Genomic DNA, 9,198 nt, shown 5'->3' with positions numbered 1-9,198 from the left:
ACGATGGCAAGCCTTTACCCTGATAGGGAGCAGCAAGGGGCACCTCGCTGGATCAGGAGCACAGCAGACACCCTGCTAGATCCAGAGGGATGGAAGTCAGCGGCAGGTCTGAGACGGTGGCAAACAGCAGTGGTGGATGGAAAAAGAAAGATCAGCTCGAGCCGTAACAAACACGGACCAGAAGAGCGTGCAGTTGCAAGATTTAATAGAGTGAAAACAGAGCTCCCATACCCAAAGAGGGTAGCTGTTGCCTGCTCAAATGCCTGGGTTTATATCCCGATTGTTGTCCCTCCCGCTGTGCTCTCAGGCAATAGATGATTGGCTATTTCTTTACCTCCTGTTTTTCCCTAATTAGCATTTTAGTGAGCTCTCTTTACTACGTGATTTGTCGAGTGTGAGCTAAGTTGCAAGCCCCGTGTTAAAAGGTCACCTTCCCAGCTAGGCTTAGGGACTCTCAGTCAGCCTACGAAATCCAGCTAGTCCTGTCTCTCACTGTCTCATTCACCTCAGCATTTGTGGAAGGGCAGCCCATCCCCAGCAGAAAGCAAGACCCTCAACACATCCCAAAGGACACAATCCTGCCTTGGTGTCCAAGTCCTCCAGAGAGAGAGATAGCAGAGAAAACTCCCTCAGGCCTTAAAAACCACCTAGTCCAGCCTCTTCCCAGCACATAAACCTTGATGACATCCCAGCAAATGATCTTTCAGCCTTTGCAGACCTCCAGTGATGAGACCTCTCAGGATAGCCCATTTCATTTTTGGAGAACTCTTTTCTACACTGACCCCCAAAACTGTTTCCCTAAAACTTGCACCCATCCAGTCTTATCCTTTGGGACTAATTTCTTTTTGATGTGAAAGTCCTTACACCGTAACACCTTCTCTTCTCTGGGCACAAACCCCTCAATCCTTTCAGCACCAAGTGTTGGAGCTGGAAGCACTCTGGACAGGGAGGGCAGAGACTCATCTTAGTGTCTGCAGTGCTGGTCCATGTGCTTGGGGCCTCAGAGGTGCTAGGTCGGAGCCTGTGGAATGGGTGTGTGAGTGAATGAATCTGGTGCAAGCTGCACAATTTGTAAGTGAGGAAAGTGAATCTCTGCAGTGATAGGTGACTCGAGCAAGGTCACGCAACTCCCAACACAGGAACTAGCTCCCAGTTCGGAGGATTTTTGAGAGTCTCATACCAGAGTACTTGCAGCCCTCCTTTGCTTTGTCTTCTTTTCTCTTTTCAGGTTTGGCCTGGTTAGCTGCATAGAGGCTCTCATAGCTCATCTGGCCCCTGTTACCTCTTTGTCCTCCCCTGATGTGACTTTCTTTCTTTCCCCCCAAAAGAGTCATCCAGGAGTATCGCCCAGGCTGGAGTGCAGTGGTGTGATCTTGGCTCACTGCAGCCTCCACCTCCTGGGTTCAAGCAATTCTCCTACCTCAGCCTCCCTAGTAGCTGGGTTTACAGGTGCCTGCCACCATGCCTGACTAATTTTTGTATTTGTAATAGAGACAGGGTTTCACCATGTTGGCCAGGATGATCTCGAACTCCTGACCTCAAGTGATCCACCTGCCTTGGCCTCCCAAAGTGCTGGGATTACAGGCATAAGCCACCACACCCGGCCTGCTGTGACTTTCTCCATCAGTCTGCCCACTCCAACCTCATGGCCTTCCTTCTGTTGCTTGCACAGACCAGGTGTGCTCTGCCTTACAGCCTCTGCCCCAGCTCTCCCCTCTGCCTGGAGCTCTCCCTCTCTGCATGTCCACTTGGCGAATACCCTCTCCTTCAAGTCTACATAAATCTCCCCTGCTCAGTGAGGCCTCCCATGACTACTCCATGTAATACCCTCATCTGCCCCATCCCACCCTCTCATGCCTGATCCCTCTTCCCCTGCCCTACTTTTTCTATTTTTCCATAGCCCCATTAGCACCTAACATTCTACACAATTAACTTCTTTTGACTTCAATTGATTCTTTACTGTCTGTCTCTAATGATGGAACTTTAGCGCCATGAAGGCAGGGATCTCTGTGTGCTTTTTTCACTGACGTATCTATCCCAAGTGACTGGAATAGTGCCCAACACACAGTAGGACCTCAATAAATATTTGTTGACTGAATCTCCTACTCAGAGAATCTGCAGGGCCCCAGGTCTGAATTGCCAGTCACAGGACACAGATGCCGAAATCATGATTGTTAATAGATTGGTTGATTCCATGACATGTCTCTTGGAATCAACTCATGTAATCATTGGTTGATTACATGACAGTAATCACGACATGATTACTGCTCTGTATCACTGTCTATTGGACACTGGCGACATGGCTGAAGGGAGACGTGTAGACAGGCTTGCTGGGGGTCACCCCAGAGGTTCCATCCGCAGCTAGGCCTGCAGGGTGCCCCCTACCCCAGGGCCAAGTGAAAGATCTATGGATGCAGTTGGGTTCACGGTTGATATAGTTTGGATGTTTGTCCCCTCCAAATCTCATGTTTTGAAATATGATCCCCAAGGTTGGAGGTGAGGCCTAGTGGGAGGAGTTTGTGTCATGGGGGTGGATCCCTCTTGAATGGCTTGGTGCCCTCCTCATGGTGATGAATGAGTTCTTGCTCGAATTGTTCATACAAGAGCTGGTTGTTGCAGAGCCTAGCCGCCTTGCCCTCTTTTCTCTTTCCTCTTCTCTCACCATGTGAAGCCTGCTCCCCTTCATCTTCCACCATCAGTGGAAGTTTCCTGAAGCCCTCATCAGAAGTAGGTGCTGGCACTATGCTTCTGGTATAGTCTGCAGAACCATGAGCCAAACAAACTTTGATTTATAAATTATCCAGCCTCGAGTATTCCTTTAGAGCAATGCAAGATGGCCTAAGACAATTGTTGCCCTTTTGTTATTCAAACCATCTCAAAAGCTTTGTGTGGTATCCTGAATAATGGCCCCAAAGATACCCAGGTCCTAATCTCTGGGACCTATAACTCTTACCTTAGATGGCAAAAGGGAAAATTTCAGATGTGATTAAATTAGGGATCTAAAGATGAGAAGTTTTACTGGGTTGCCAGGGTCAGTCCTAAATGTAATGATTTAGTGTCCTTATTAGAGGAAGGCAGAAGGAGATTTGATGACAGAAGAGAAGGCTGTGCATAACAGAAGCAGAAACTGGATTTGAGCCTTGAAGATGGAGGAAGGGGACATGAACTGAAGAATGCCAGTGTCCCCTAGAAACTGAAAAAGGCAAGGGCACAAATTCTCCCCTGAGAACCTCCAGAAGGAACCAACTCGGCTGGCAGAATTGGTTTAATTCTGTGAAACTGACTTTGGACTGTTGACCTCCTGATCTGTAAGAGAATAAACTCGTGTTGTTTTAAGCCGCTAAATTTATGGTAATTATTCACCGTGGCAAAGGAAAACGAACCCATGCCATTCCACAGGCAGTGCCCATTTTGCAATCACCAGCACAAACCCTAGTTTTGTTTTCTTACATCACACGAAACCTCAGACCCTCGGAGGCCAAGGTTGGGGTGGGAGGACCCCGCCATATCCTGAGTGATTTTCAGCCCTTCTGGCCTCCTGTTCCTCCTCTGTGCTCTCAGTAGAGCTACCCTCTTCTACCTCCTCCTCTGGAGCGTTCCACCTCTGTAAATAGACCCTGAAGTGTCTCGCTGGCCTGGAATAGCTTCCTGGAGAGGCCCCTCTCAATCTTCCTGGTTCCAAGCATTTAATTAGTCTTAAATGAAGAGTCCTGCAGAAGCACTCAGCAGTCTGCATGTATGCTGACATAATCACATTTGCACATTGGCTGTTGCCACTGATTGTCCTCCTGGAAATTTTCCTTCCTCTCTGGGTTCCCTGAAGGTGGTTTCATGCACCCACTTCCCAAACCTGTCCTCTTGTTTCAGAGGACTCTTCTAAATCCCGTGTCTTGATTTGTCATTGCACTGAACAAGGGTCAAACTGAACAGCCCCAGAGTATTCCTGAACTTCACACGTGAACATACTAATGTCTACGATTCAGTGTTCCTAGGCTTGAGATTTTTGTATATTGTCTCATTTATTCACCACAACGACCCTGAAAGGTAGAGTTACTATTCCCACCTTTCCGATGAGGAAATGGCAGCTCAGTGCACTGAGGGAATCAGTCGAGCTTGGTGATTGGAAACTGTGTGGTAACTGTGAGCACTGTGCCTCGAATATTCCAGTTCTCCCCCTTTCTGGGCACTTGTGAGGATTGTACTTCCTGGCCTTGTGGTGGTTCGGTGGGTTGCATGATAAGGACAATAGGACACTGAGTTGTGAGCAGAAAGGACGTGTGTATCTTCTTTTTTTTTTTTTTTTCCCCTGAGATGGAGGCTCCCTTTGTCTCCCAGGCTAGAGTGCAGTGGTGCAATCTGGGCTCACTGCAACCTCCACCTCCCGGGTTCAAGCGATACTTCTGCCTCAGCCTCCCTAGTAGCTGGGATTACAGGTGCGTGCCACCACGACCTGCTAATTTCTGTATTTTTAGTAGAGACGGGTTTCACCATATTGGCCAGGCTGGTCTCACCATATTGGCCAGGCTGGTCTCAAACTCCTGACCTCATGATCTGCCCACCTCAGCCTCCCAAAGTGCTGGAATTACAGGCATGAGTCACCATGCCTGGCATTCTTTTTTTTTTTTTTTTGAGACAGAGTCTCACTTGCTCTGTCATCCACGCTGGAGTGCAGTGGTGTGATCTAGGCTCACTGCAACCCCTACCTCCTGGGTTCAAGTGATTCTCCTACCTCAGCCTCCCGAGTAGCTAGAACTACAGGCGCCTGCCACCACACCTGGCTAATTCTTGTATTTTTAGTAGAGATGGGGTTTCACCATGTTGGACAGGCTTGTCTCGAACTCCTGACCTTAAATGATCCACACCTACCTCAGCTTCCCAAAGTACCAGGATTACGGACGTGAGTCACTACACAGAGCCACATGTGTATCTTTCTCTGCTGTGGTAACTGGTGATGTTCCCAATGGAGGCTGCAGTGGCCTGGGTCTCAGGGCGAGGACATAAGATCAGAGCTGGGGCTGACCTCTGTGGGCACAGAGTTTGCTGTCATAAGCCACAGAGATCTGGGGATCATGTGTTACCACAGCAATAAACTAGCCTGTCCTAACGTCATTCAAATGCCAGCTCTGCCACTTCCTAGCTACATGCCTTGGACAGGTCAGTCAGCCTCTCTGAAAGGAGGATGGATACTGTCACCTACCACAGAGTTTTGGGGAGGACTTAATGAGGTGATCTGAATAAGATTCTTTTTTTTTCTGAGATGGAGTCTCACTCTGTTGCCCAGTCTGGAGTGCAGTGGCGTGATCTCAGCTCACTGCAATCTCCGCCTCCCAGGTTCAAGTGATTCTCGTACCTCAGCCTCCCGAGTAGCTGGAATAACAGGTGTCCACCACATGCCCTGCTAATTTTTGTATTTTTAGTAAAGATGGTGTTTCATCATGTTGGCCAGGCTTATCTCGAACTCCTGACCTCAAGTGATCCACCTGGCCTCAGTCTCCCAAAATGCTGGGATTACAGCCGTGAGCCACCATGCTGACCTAGCCCAGCCCCATTTCTGACACCTCTCCCTTCCCCACTTCCCTTCCCTTTTACATTTCTTCAGCCTGGGCAGGGAGGCCCCCGTGGGGGCCTTAGGATTCTAGCCCAAGGCAATGTGTGCATCTTCTCATCTGGAGCGGGGGCCTCTTCCCCAGCAGGGTATAACACTGCATGGGGATGATAACCCCTCACCTTTGCAGCTTCCACTGCAGCTTCCACCCCAGGAGCTCAGGTAATGCCTCCACAGCTCCCTGGGGTGGGAGGGGCATGGGCTTTTATTCTCACCACTTTGCTTTTCAGAGGAAGCTACTAAAGCTGCTTGATGTTCAAGCAAATAATCCTGATACCAAATTCTGCTCTTTCACTCACTCATTGTGTGATGGTAGGCAGGTTTCTTAAGCTGGCTGAGCCTTAGTTTCTGTGTTTGTAAATGTAAAATACCATGGAAGATGGTCATGTGGGCTAAATTAGCTTCACCATGGAAAGTCCTCATACAGTGCATGACACATACACGATTCCCATTTCAGTAGCTATCAGTAATCATTATCATTGTCTTTAGTGTTATCTTGGGTATATTTTTATTTTCTCTCAGTCTCATCTGCAGAATGAGAGCTTTGCATGAGTTGGTCTAGATTCTCCTCCAACTTCAAGTTACTGCCTCAGACACACGTACACACACTCTCTCTCTGCTGCCCAAAGAGGCAGAGTAGGGGACCCCAGGCCTATAAAGCCACAGTGACAAGCTTGGGCTCTGCCCAGTGCCCTCTGTGTCAAGCTCAGGACGGCAGGGAGAGGGATGTGGTGGCTGAAGCTCAAGGGGGTAGGGTGTGTTGGGAGGACCGGCTGCGTGGCAGAAGAGTCAACAGGCTCAGGGGGATCTAAGCGCCTGGAGTGCAGCCCCAGAGCCATCTCCTGTAGCCTTGGAAGCAATGCCCTGAAAAACCTAATGGGTGTTTGAAATATCACCAGAAAGGGAAGATCAGGAAGATGGAGATAGCTTTCATCCCTCCCAGGGACCAGGGCTGAGACACGGTGGCGGCAGGGAGAACAAGTCACTCAGCAGCCTGGGACCAGAATGAGAAGACAGAGCATCCAGTCTACAAGAGTGATGCCTCCCCCAAGCACTGGCACCTCTGGGAGGAAAGGGAAGGAGGAGTGGCAGCAGCACAGCCTCCCCTGTCACCTGGGATTCTTTCCCCATCACTCTTCACCACCAGGGCTCTGGTAGGAGATGGTGGCCAGGCACTTCCCTCGCTGCAGCCCAGCTGGCTGCCTTCCGGGGAAAATGGCATGGATGTTCCTTCAGCCAGAACTCTCCAGGCCTCTGCCTTGTGCCAGCCTTTGTGCTAGAAACTGGAGAAACAGAGGGATGACAACCACATGGTCCCTCTGGTCTCAGGCCTACCTCCACCTGATATCTTATGTTTCACGCTCCGGGGAAAGGGAAGCATTTGGATGAACAAAAGGGCTGCGTCTGTAGGAGGAGAGTCAGCTAAAGAAAGCTTCTCCCTCAGGAAGAGGGACTCACACAACTAAGGGCACTGGGCAGAACGTCCCTTAAGGTACCATGACCATAACTCAGCAAGCAGGAGGGCCCGGAGGCTGGCCCGGGGCAGCAAGTGAGCTCTGGGAAACGGGGGGAGCCACCTGATCGCTGGTGCTGGCAGCCCAGTCTCATTCTCCAGAAAAAAGGGTGGTCGCTGCAGGGGAAGGGGGCTGTGGAAGAGGCCCTCTTTGCCCTTCACTCACTCTCTCCTTGGATGGCACACGCAGAGCCATCTCTGCCATCTGCCTGCAGCCTATAATTCAGCCTCCCAGCTGTGCTGAGTGCTTGACTGCTCTGATTGTGAGGCGGGGAGATTACCGAGTGCAGCACAGTGATTGGCAGGTGCCCCGTGGGCCCAGCTGTCCTGGTAGCAGGGGTGGGCTGCATGTAACACTGGGCTGCCCCTGAACACCCAGCTCCTCAGGCCTCCCTGAGTCTGCGCTCTCACCTTTTACCTCCATCATTCTTCCATCCCTGCTTCTCCAAAGAAAATGTGCACATCCCGAGACTGGGCAGGGACATGGAGAGAAAACGAACTGCCAACAGCACCTGATTCCCTTGCTCTCAGCCTGATGCTCTCCAGAGAGGATGAGCAGGGTGACCAGGAGCTGGCTGTCCATATGCAGCCTGAGTCACCAGTGACACTGAGGAGGGATGACCATCCCGCTAGACTTACATACACCCCAGGTGTTCAAAGCCCAGCAAAGGCTGTGGGAGAGGTACAGAGGGTGAAGTAAAGGGGGAGCAAGGGGCTCCCTCTCACTCAGATCTGGAGTCTTGCCTGACACAGAGGCCGCCCACAGCCCAGCAGTTCCTTCCACCCCTGCAGAAAACCTTGCTGCAATTCCTGCTTTATGGCCTCTGCCAAATGAAGCACAAACTTAACTACATCACCTCCCCAACAGGATGGGGGAGGGGGCTGGGGGCGGCATGCTGGGCTTCTTCAGCCCCCTAATCTAATCACTGGTGTGGGTCATTTCAATTACGGACACCAGAGTGTGGTGGGGAGCGTGGCTGCTCATAAAAGCCTCCATGCTGTTGCTCAGCTAATTGTGAAGCTCTTACTGTCTCCGCAGGTAAATAACTCAGGACTGAGCAGTTCTGGCTGCTAAGATGGAGTCTGATCCAGGGAACAGGACAAGGTAGGCTAAGCTTGACAGGGTCATGGCTGAGGTGGAGCCCAGGGTCACAGAGGGGGTTGCAAGGAAGGAAGCCCAGCCTTCCTGAAGGGCTCTCTGCCCTGAGGAGACAATCCACCATGCAGGAATTGGTGGATTTTACCTGAGGACTGGTGGATTTTACCTTAAAACCCAAGCTCTGAAGTTTCCTAGAAGCCTCAGAGCCACAGGGCAGGATAAAATTTAGACTCCACCCACTTCTACTAACCTTGCCTTAACATGTGTAATTAGATCTCTGAGAAGTGGGAGCATCTGGGGAAGCCTTGAGGCTGAGCTGAGAGGAGGATGCATTCTAGCAAGGGTACTTTCACTCTGGCTCCCCTCATGGCTTCCCGGTTCTGGCTCATCCAGGCCGGGAAGTCAGACCACAGGAGACGTGCTGTGTAAAAGTGGTTTAAAAGGTGAAAAACTCAGCTTCCTTTATCATGGCAGCTCCTGCTCCTCTAGGACAACTGCAAAAGGTGTGGCGGGTAACTTGGGAGGAAAGGGAGACCCTCTGCCACTTGATTACTGGCAATACTCCAGGCTGCAGAGGTTCGGGGAGGTCACCAGAGCAGCACTCAGAAGTCATCTTGTAATATAATTGAGGCCAGGCATGGTGGCTCATCCCTGTAATCCCAGCACTTTGGGAGGCTGAGGCGGGAGGATCACCTGAGATCAGAAGTTCGAGACCAGCCTGGCCAACATGGTGAAACCCCATCTCTACTAAAAATACAAAAATCAGCCAAGTGTGGTGGCGCATGCCTGTAGTCCCAACTACTCAGGAGGCTGAGACACAAGAATCGCTTGAACCCAGGAGGTGGAGGCTGCAGTGAGCCAAGATCGCACCACCACACTCCAGCCTGGGCGACAAAGTGAGACTCTGTCTCAAAAAAAAAAAGAAAAAAAAGAAATATAATTGAGAAAGCCAAGTACAAAGGGGGAAGATCCCTGGAGAAC

This window comes from Symphalangus syndactylus, chromosome 3 (genome assembly GCF_028878055.3).
Source record: "Symphalangus syndactylus isolate Jambi chromosome 3, NHGRI_mSymSyn1-v2.1_pri, whole genome shotgun sequence".
NCBI classification, from domain to species: Eukaryota; Metazoa; Chordata; class Mammalia; order Primates; family Hylobatidae; genus Symphalangus; species Symphalangus syndactylus.
The sequence above is the reverse complement of the archived record's forward strand: the minus strand, read 5'-3'. Positions refer to the sequence as shown.